This window comes from Myotis davidii, unplaced genomic scaffold (assembly GCF_000327345.1).
Source record: "Myotis davidii unplaced genomic scaffold, ASM32734v1 scaffold1, whole genome shotgun sequence".
In the NCBI taxonomy this organism is placed as follows: Eukaryota; Metazoa; Chordata; class Mammalia; order Chiroptera; family Vespertilionidae; genus Myotis; species Myotis davidii.
In genome coordinates this window covers 7,208,035-7,217,673 of record NW_006294681.1, presented here as the reverse complement: position 1 = coordinate 7,217,673, position 9,639 = coordinate 7,208,035, and positions in this window count along the sequence as shown.

Genomic DNA, 9,639 nt, shown 5'->3' with positions numbered 1-9,639 from the left:
GGATGATCTGATGCAGATCAGGCACCAGGCCGCAGTCAGAACTGCATTTCCTTCTGATGCTGGCAGTGTGCTTCCCTACAGGCACATTACTTCCCAAACCACCCCTTAGGCCTTAGAATTCAAAAAAGTATTGGCAGGCCTGTCCTAGCAGAATTTCAAATGTGCCCTGGCATGTCTGCATCCTAAAGCATGACCTGGGCCGACGAGGCACACACACCGTCATCTCGCGGTCCTCGCTCAGAGCAGGCATCAGTGTCGACCACGGTACAGTTTCTGCCCTGCCGAGCCACTAGCATTCCTCTCAACATGCTTGTCTTAAGACACCACGGACTGCACTGCTACTCTACGGTTTTCCAGGCCCCTCATTAGAAATGATCCCTCTTTCTTTTTTCTTATCTCTCATAGCCCTCAGGACTCTGTCCTCTCGTCTGGACTGATCTAGGTTGTTAATAACAGAACTAATGGCTAACATCAGCTGAGCACTTACCTTGACGCAAGCACTGCACCATGCCCCTTATTAAACACATTGCATCCTCACTATCATCTGAGTAAGCATCACTAGCATCGCCATTGTACAGACGAGGAACCGGAGATGCAGGAATTCTACAGTTCCCAGGTCAGAGCTGCGTCCTCCCTGCCTGTGTCATGTCAGTCATTCAACCAATATTTTTCTTAGGCGGCCGTTAGGCTGCCGTAGGCCCTGAGGACAAAAGCAGAACCGAGCACGCCGCGTGGGTGTATCCCTTAAGGAATCATGGATTTTGAGCACAGTTTTCATGGAGAGAGAAGAGGACAGGAGCTGAATTCAAGAATGGGGAGCTGAATCGGAGGCTGAGGGAGTAAGCTCATTCAGGGCATGGAAAATGAATGGGAGAGGAAAGACAAAAGCTGGAGTCTGACTAATGCTTTATTCCCCAACAACCCTCACTGTTCTTGCAGAAGGTAACTCCTCCCACTCTAGCACCCCCAAGCTCAGCGGGTAGCATCGGAATTTGGGAAAGAGCCAAAGCCATCTGGGGTGTGGGTGGGTGCTAGGGGGGAGGACCGACACCTTCACATCCCCCTCGGCCTCAGTGTTTCGACAGAGGCCGCTCTCCCAGCCTTGAGCAGGATGTCGGGGCCACCAAGGCAGCTCTCCCATATAGTCCAGGCTGTGGGGTCATCACCACCAGGTACAGTTCTATGACTTTCAAGGAACCCATGTAGCCCAACCGGTGTGGCTCAGTGGTTGAGCGTCAACCTATGAACCAGGAGGTCACAGTTCGCTTCCCAGTCAGGGCACATGCCTGGGTTATGGGCTTGATCCCCACTGTGGGGGCTTGCAGGAGGCAGCCGATCAGTGATTCTCTCTCATCACTGATGTTTCATTCTCTCTCTCCCTCTCCCTTCCTCTCTGAAAAAAATAAAATAAAAACAAACCCAATGTAGTTGAATAACCACCGCCAAAATTAAGATATAGAACAGTGCTATCACCCGAAAATTTCTCTTGTGCTCTACAGTTAACCTTCACTCCCAACCCTGGAAGTCACCGGTTCTTGTCTAGTTTTGCCTTCTCCAGATATCAGATAAATGGAATCATATGGTGTGCTGTAATCTAATTTTTTTCTTAACATCCTGTGAGGATGTTCCCAGGTCATATATTCTTTTTAATGGCTTCCAGGCACTCTCCATCCCACGTGCTCCCCAGTTCACCACAGCCTCTCAGAGAATAGAAATGAGAGGTGAAAGGTCACGTGGGAATGAATAAGGGCAGAAGGATTTGCTTAACGTTTGGCACCCTGGCTAGGAGGCGCTGGCTTTTCGGCCTTCGGGCCAAGTGGCCGAGCTCCACGTAGGCACACCCGGCATTGCCAAACCACAGGCGTGACACCACTGCTCACATCCCGCTCGCAGAATCAGAGCTCTTGCTTAGACGTGGCACCTTCTGGAGTCTAGGGTTCAGATCAAGAGTTTCCTCCCGGAAATGGAGATAAGAATGTCCACCCAGGGCCATCGTGAGGAAGAAAGGAGATAGTGTGTGGAAGTGGGGACTGCGGGGCCCAGCCTTGGGGCTGGTTTTCCCTCCCTTCCTCCCCACTCCAGCCCTTCCCCAATGTCAGCATCTGCCTTCCTTTAAAAAGGAGATTTGAGTTCAAAAGTACTAAAGACAAGTTGTCACCTACTTAAAGCTATTTCAGGAAGAACGATACAACTGTCAGGATCCTGACCCTCGGGGAGCAAATGCAAGCCTTGCCCCCGACCCAGGTACAGCAGGCAACCCCTCCACAGGGCTGGGAGCGGGTGCTGGGGACACTTGTTCTCTTGGTCCTGACATGGCTCAAGGCCTCTCGGCCTTCACATTGGCTGTTGAAGTTTTAGCATTTCTTTTCCACCCCATCCCTGCGTTTTCTTCTCCCTCCTCCCGGGTCCTGCTCAGACTTCTCCCAGCAAAGTAGAGTCGGTCTCCTAGCATGTTGCTATGGAAAGAATGGCAACATCATTTGCAAGTTCATGAAAAACAAAAAAAAGAAAGAAAGAAAAGGAAGGAAAGGGGAGGAAAAGGAAAAAATAGGACAAGCAGGATTTTTTCTGTAAGTGTTACGAAACTGGAAGAAAAACCGTTCCACCACTAAATATATCCACTTACAAAATCAGCAGATGTTAGCACTTGCACAGCGCGGGTCTCTCGGGCCTGCAGAAAACTCTTTGCAGAGCGTGTAGACAGATAGCCATTGCTCCCGCAAAACTCTGAGGCTGTGAGAAGTTTCCAGGTTGGTGTCTGGAACCTTCCATGTTGACCAAAGGGATGACATGGCAGCCGTTCAAGGGAGACCTTGGAATAACTTGACTAGAGTTTATTTATGTCTTTTAAAGACCTTTCTCCTGTTCTCTCCCCCCTCACCCCCCAATTTCCTTGGTCAGGTCACCCCATCTTTGAGCATCTTGAGTTCTTTCAGAAGCTAAGCCTTGGAGCCCAGGTTTGAACCCCAGCTCTGCCTTGGCCTAGTGCTGAATCTCAAGCGTGTTCGTCAGCCTCTCGCAGCTGCAGTTTCCATATTTGTAAAACACCTACTTTCAAGTTTGTGAAGTTTAGCAGTAACACGTGAAGCACCTGGCACAGTGGCCAGCGCTGGGCTATTAATAGCAATGTTGTGTAATAGAAAGGGATTCTCTTGCCTTCTGGTCATGTGTTTCTACCTGCCCCAGGGACAGTCGGGGGCTGCAGAGGGGGCAGTTCAGCTTGTGTCTGTTATTCTGCTGACAGAACCAGCCGGGTGGCCTCATCAGAGGTGACTTGGAAGTGCAAGCCTGATGTGTGAACGCTTGGCATCTGCACTCAACTACAGGCCTTCCTCAGCACCCTTCATGCACTCTTCTGTTTTGTTTTGTTTTGTTTTGTTAATCCCCACAGGGGGATATTTTTTCCACGCTTTTTATAGAGAGTGGAAGGCAGGGAGGGAGAGGGCGAGGGTGAGGAAGAGAGAGAGAGAGAGAGAGAGAGAGAGAGAGAGAGAGAGACAGACATCAGTGTGAAAGAGACATCTATTGGCTGCTTCCTGCATGCGCCTTGACTGGGACTAGAGATCAGACCTGCAACCCAGGTATGTGCTCTTGTGCTCTTGACCAGGAATCGAACCCAGACCCTTCAGTGCTTGGGCTGACACTCTAAACTGAGCCACAACTGCCAGGGCCCCTTCATTCATTCTTAAAATTACTTGTCAGTCTTGAAGTCCAGATATAGAGCATATTCTCAGTCTTGGTTAATATCTTGGATCTGCCTCTGTTCTGGTTAACTATTACCGCCTAAACAACACCAAAACCTAGGAGTTTCCAACAGAAATCAATCATAACTCACAATTCTACAAGTGAAAAGCTGAGACAGAGTATAGCAATTGGGGCTTGTCTCTACGCCATGATCCCCCAAAATATAAGCTCCAGAGGACAGCATTCCCAGTGCCCATATAGTGTTGGCCCTCAGTACATCTTTAATTGAATGAATGAATGAACCAGTCAACCAACCAATGAACAGCTATGGCCCAGACAGAGAGAGCACGAGATCCAACATACCATATATCCTGAGGGTTGATCCTAGGTGGCTGGGTAGCTGAGGGTCTCTGAGTTGCTACTGCTAACAGTATAGGAGTATTAACAGACCTCTGGGCCTGCTCTGAATTTGAGTCAGCCATATCCTGCTATTAAGAAAAATCCAGGGGAGACTATATAACGTACTTTGCTGTCAGCTGTTACAAGAGCTCCTAGAGAGAGTATTCCTTTGTTATCCCCCATCGATATCAAGTAATTGCCAAATGAGGTTCTCAGTGGGCCTGTCTTCTGCTAACTGCATTAGACACCAAGGAGATGTGCCGGCTAGAGCAGCTGTCACCAACCTTTCTGGCCTCACGGACCACCAGTGGTCCATGGGCCACCGGTTGGCGACCACTGGGCTGGAGGATAAAGTAATGGAGTGTGATCGATGTTCATAGATTGAGTGAATGTTGATTGTGCACCTACTGACCAAGGCCCTATGCTCAGAGCTATCGAAGACACAGTGATGAAGGGGACAGGGTCCTTGCCCAGAATGAGCCCTGACCCACTAGGGGAGAGACCTAGACCGGTAACTCTTAAGAGAGCCCTGTGGAAGGTTCACATGGTGTTTTTTGAGGCTGAGGGAGGAACCAAACAACCCAGCAGAGGCAATCAGACAAATTCTTGTGAAAGAAGGGATCTGAGCTACATTTGGAAGACAGGCTAAGTTCGACTGGAAGATTTTGGAGAGAGAGGCATTCCAGGCAGAGAGAACAGTGTGAACAAGGCCTGGAGTTGGGGTGTGCGAAGATTCAGAGTCAGTGAGTATGCCTTAGGGTAGATCAAAAGCCTGAACAGTATCGGCAAAATTTTGATGACACTGAGGAATTTGAACAAGTTTGGGGGAGCCAGGGCAGGGTTCAGCCAGGAAGTAGTGTGCCATGATCTGTTTTTCAGACAGATCACAAGGCAGCCGTTTGGACAATGCCTGGGAAAAGCCCAGTGGCCGTGTATGGGAGGAGATTGGGAGCCTGCTGTGACAGTATAGGGACCCAGGAGGAAGGCCTGACCTGCATGGGTGTGCGAGTGGGATGGAGCAGGGAACACAAGTAGAATGCCCAGTTCTTTCTGACACCTGCTTAAGTGGGATGGCAACCCAGATTCATGATCCCGCCGAGCAGGGGAACAGAGTGAGGTGACCCCCATCTTAGAGTGTCCTCCATAGAGCGTCACCATGGTCCTGGTCTCCTGGAAGGTGGCTGGCCTGAGACCAGTGCTCCTCCAACAGGACTGCCCACTGGAATTGGACTTTTAAATATATAGGTGCTTGGACCCCACCCCACGGAATCTGATATACTGGGTATGGGGTGCAGCCCGAGCACTGGAGTGTTTAAGAGCTCCCCAGCTGATGCCGTGTAGAGCCAAGGGTGACAGTCCCTGCCCCTGCCCTGGAGAAATGCCCTCCCCTACAAAGTCAGGCTGTCCAGCTGCTGTCAGTTGTCATTAGCTAATAATTTGTGTGATTTCTTAATGAAAGGCTATGTCCGGCCCTTGATAGTAAGCTCCATGAAAATGGGAATTGTATTCCCATTCCTGTGGCTAGAAAGGTCATTCCACTGTGCTGTCAGGCCAACTGCTTCAAGGCCACGGGAACATGGGTGACCACAGAACAACATGGCCCATTGTTGCACTTCATGGAAGTTATTCACTTCCTGGTGACATGTGTGTACTGTGCAGGACCACCTGTAAACCATTCAACTGGTCACAGTGAACTCCCATGAGGCCTTGGGTGTCGGTGGGGCCACACTCCCTGTGGAAGCTCTGGGGGACAATCCGTTTCCTTGGCTTTTCCAGCGTCCAGCAGCCACCTGTATCCCCTGGTTTGTGGCACCTTCTTCCATCTTGAAGGCACCTCACTCCAATCTCTGCTTCCATCATCATGTCGCCCCCTCCTCCTCTGTAGCCAAATCTCCCTCTGCCTGCCTCTTTTTTTTAAGAACTTGGCATTTTATTTTTCAATTTTAGTTTATATTCAACATTATTTTGTACTGGTTTCAGGTGTACAGCATGGAGGTTAGATAATCATAAACTTTACAAAGTGTTCTCCCTGGCACCATATGATTTCACTTATATGTGGGATCTACAACACAAAATAAACAAACAAACAAACGTAGACACAGAGAACAGACTGGACTGGTGATTGCAGAGGGAAGGGGATTGGGGGACTGGATGAGAGAGGTGAAGGGATTAAGAAGCACAAATCGGTAGCTATGAAATAGTCCCAGGTATGCAAAATACAGCATAGGGAATATGGTCAATTATCTGCCTCTTTTAAGGACATCTGTGGTTCTATTAAGGCCCACCTGGATAATCCAGGACAATCCTTCCATCTCAAGATCCTTAATGACATCATCAAAGTCCTTTTTGCCACATTCGAAGGTCCCAGAGATTAGGACCTATTTTAGGGCAAGCATGTTAAACTCTTGGCCCACAATGAAAATTTTTGCAGCCCAACCAATATGACGTATGTAAGAAACATTTTAATAAAAATTTAGTCACTTAATTTTTACAATATCCTGTTATACATAATTATTAATAACGAACTACAACATTCACTAATGACCGATGACTATAATCGTGTTGCATTTATTTCCCTTACGTGCCTTACACACAGGCACACCATTTCTCCTCACTAATACTAGTAGCGAATATTTTAGCAGCTGATGGCCATGTCATTCATCTTGGACTGACTTGTTTGGTGTGCACAACAGGAAATATTTCACTTTCAGACAACAAGAAAAATAGGTTTATTTGCATTAAGCTTATTAATTTGTGCAGTTATTCAGTATCTGGTAAGTTAATGTTCAAGAAAAAATATTAATTTTTATTAAAACGTCCTCTTATTTTATGTTAACGATGACTGATTTACTTCAGCCCTTGTATTCAGCGTGTCTCTATCGCAGTTAACCTACGTGTCTATGAAAATTGAAGCTTTTGTTTTTCTGTGGCCCACAGAAACTTCAACCTTGTTTATTTGGCCCGTGTTAGCTTCTGAGTTTGACATGCTTGTTCTAGGGGTTCATTATTAGCCCTGTGTCCTGTGCAGAGAGATGAGAAACACAGCCCCTGGGTGCGGTTTAAATCTGTGTGGTTTGTCTGGGATTGAACTGGCTTGCATGAATGGCTCTGTGGAGGACATTGTGCCAGACAGTACAAGTAAACCTTCAGCCTTTATCCCAGGCTTTGAGGTGCAGGGGAGGCTCTTCGAGGTAGAGATGAAAGGGGTTCAAGAGACAGCTGTGGTTTGGGGAATGCAAAGGGTGGTGGGCTGGAGGGAGGGCTGGAGGACAGAAGGGAGAGCGGGATCTGACATACAGAAGCAGCGACTGCTGAAAAGCCCCGTCTCGCCCTGCTCTGTGCCTGGGGAATAGAGAAATCTCACTCCTCTCCAGGCTCTGGGAAGATGGAGTGTACGCACATCACCCAAGGAATGAAGTGAAAAGGTTACACGGGGAATTGTCGATATGATAAATCCCGACCGTCTCACAGCCTCTCTAAATGTTTTGATAGCAGAATTTGACGTCTGGTAAATCAGGGCAGGCCCATCTTAAACATTTGAAAGTGCCTTATTTATTTATGTGTGCTACATGGAAAACCGGAATTCATTCCTTTTTCTTTCTGTCTCAGCAAGATTTTTTTTTTCTTCTTTCAGAAACACATCACACTTCCCCCAGCCCTGGTTTTCCATGTTTGAGGATGCATGGGGGGTGTGCCTGTGTGTGGTGGCGACTGCTAGGATTCTTTCTACCTAGAAAAAAAGATTGTTTTGCTTTGGAAAGATGATAATTAAGTGCAAAATATTAACTGCAAAAATTGTGAAGCCATTTTGCTTCAAAATATGTCTTAATCTTGTTGTTGTTGTTTAGATTATTGCTTAGAGAAAGAGAGGTAGTAAAGATGTTAGTTACAATGTGATAGAGTTGTGATTTGAAGCCCAGGCAGGCATTAACAATGACAATTTCCTGATTGTCCTGGCTTGGATCTGAGTCATGAGCTACCTCAAGCCCCTCCAGGGAATTAATTTAGCCTTAATCTTTCTACAACACTAATTCCTGCGTTGGAATACATCACAGTGGAGCTGCCCTTGCGTCACCATCAACACTGCTACCATTTGTTGAGCATTTGTAGGTACCTGACATGGTATTTTGATGGGGTCATTACAAGCATTATGCCATTTGCGGCATTCTAACAATCCAATGAGGTGGGCATTCACTCTGGATTTGTAGGTAAAGAAACCACATCTAGGAGAGCTGCAGTATCTTGCCAACATCATACAACTGGGAGGTGTTGGATGGAGCCTCAATTCAAACCCAAAGCTAGTGGACTGACCCCCTCTGCTTAACTGGCTTCTCAAGGACCAATTCAGCTCAAAACACCTTGATCTGACCATGACATTGGGGACAGATGACCCCCCAGCAGAACCCGTCCCCCCAACACAACCCACCTCTAAGAGAAATGTCACCCACCTGCCCCAAATATATAGGCCACTGAAGTCCTATAATTGATGGTGAAGGAGGAGATCCTGGGTCCTCTCACCACACTTGTGCTCTTTCCTTTCCCAGATCTCATGGTTGCCTTGTCTGATGGACAAGCTCAGGTCACCTCTAAGAGCCTTCCAGCCCCAGTGCCCCGTGGACTTTCTTAATCCTGGTTTTTCTCCTTTGGCTTCTCTCATTAGAGGGAAACAGTACACTTGGGTGCAAGGTCTTTGTTCATAAGCTATCAAGACAGCACTTTATTTTGACTACTCCAAACAACGCATGTGATAGTTTGGTTTTTTAGTTCGATTTGTGAAAACTATTCCTTGAGATTAAAATGTTTTCTAACATTTTTTTAAAATATATTTTATTGATTTTTTACAGAGAGGAAGGGAGAGAGATAGAGAGTTAGAAACATCGATCAGCTGCCTCCTGCACATCTCCTACTGGGGATGTGCCCGCAACCCAGGTACATGCCCTTGACCGGAATCGAACCTGGGACCTTTCAGTCCGCAGGCCGATGCTCTATCCACTGAGCCAAACCGGTTTCGGTGTTTTCTAACATTTGACCTAAATGCAGATGACTTCCCCACTTCCCTCTTTTTGTGGAGCTGGTTGGAGCTCTCAGCTTATCTCATGTTCACCTGAATTGTCCCAGGTAGGAAAAGGAAAACATTTTTTACACCATAAAACCATGGGAGACTTTTGATTTCATATTGACAAAAGGATAGTTGTACTTTTCAATGAAGCTTTTTAAGACCTTTCAGAAAGTGTCTTTGGGGAGCATGGAATTGTTACAGGATAATGAATAATTTGGACATTACTTTGCAGTAAGCATGGAGTGTCAGAAGTAGTCAGTGCGTCTCCTCTCTTCTCATAGAACACTCATTATCCTGTCCAGGCTGCTCTCTTGATTGGTGGATCCTCTCTCCTCAAAGAGGCTTTCCTTGAGTATCTCATGGAAAGTAGCTCTTCAGTCACCATCATGTTTTTAAGGAAACTCTTCAGAGCACTTACCACACTATCTATAAGTTCTTTGTTTTTTATTTATTTTCTGTCTTCCCCTCCTAGATCATAGGCACCTTGAGCAGGCATG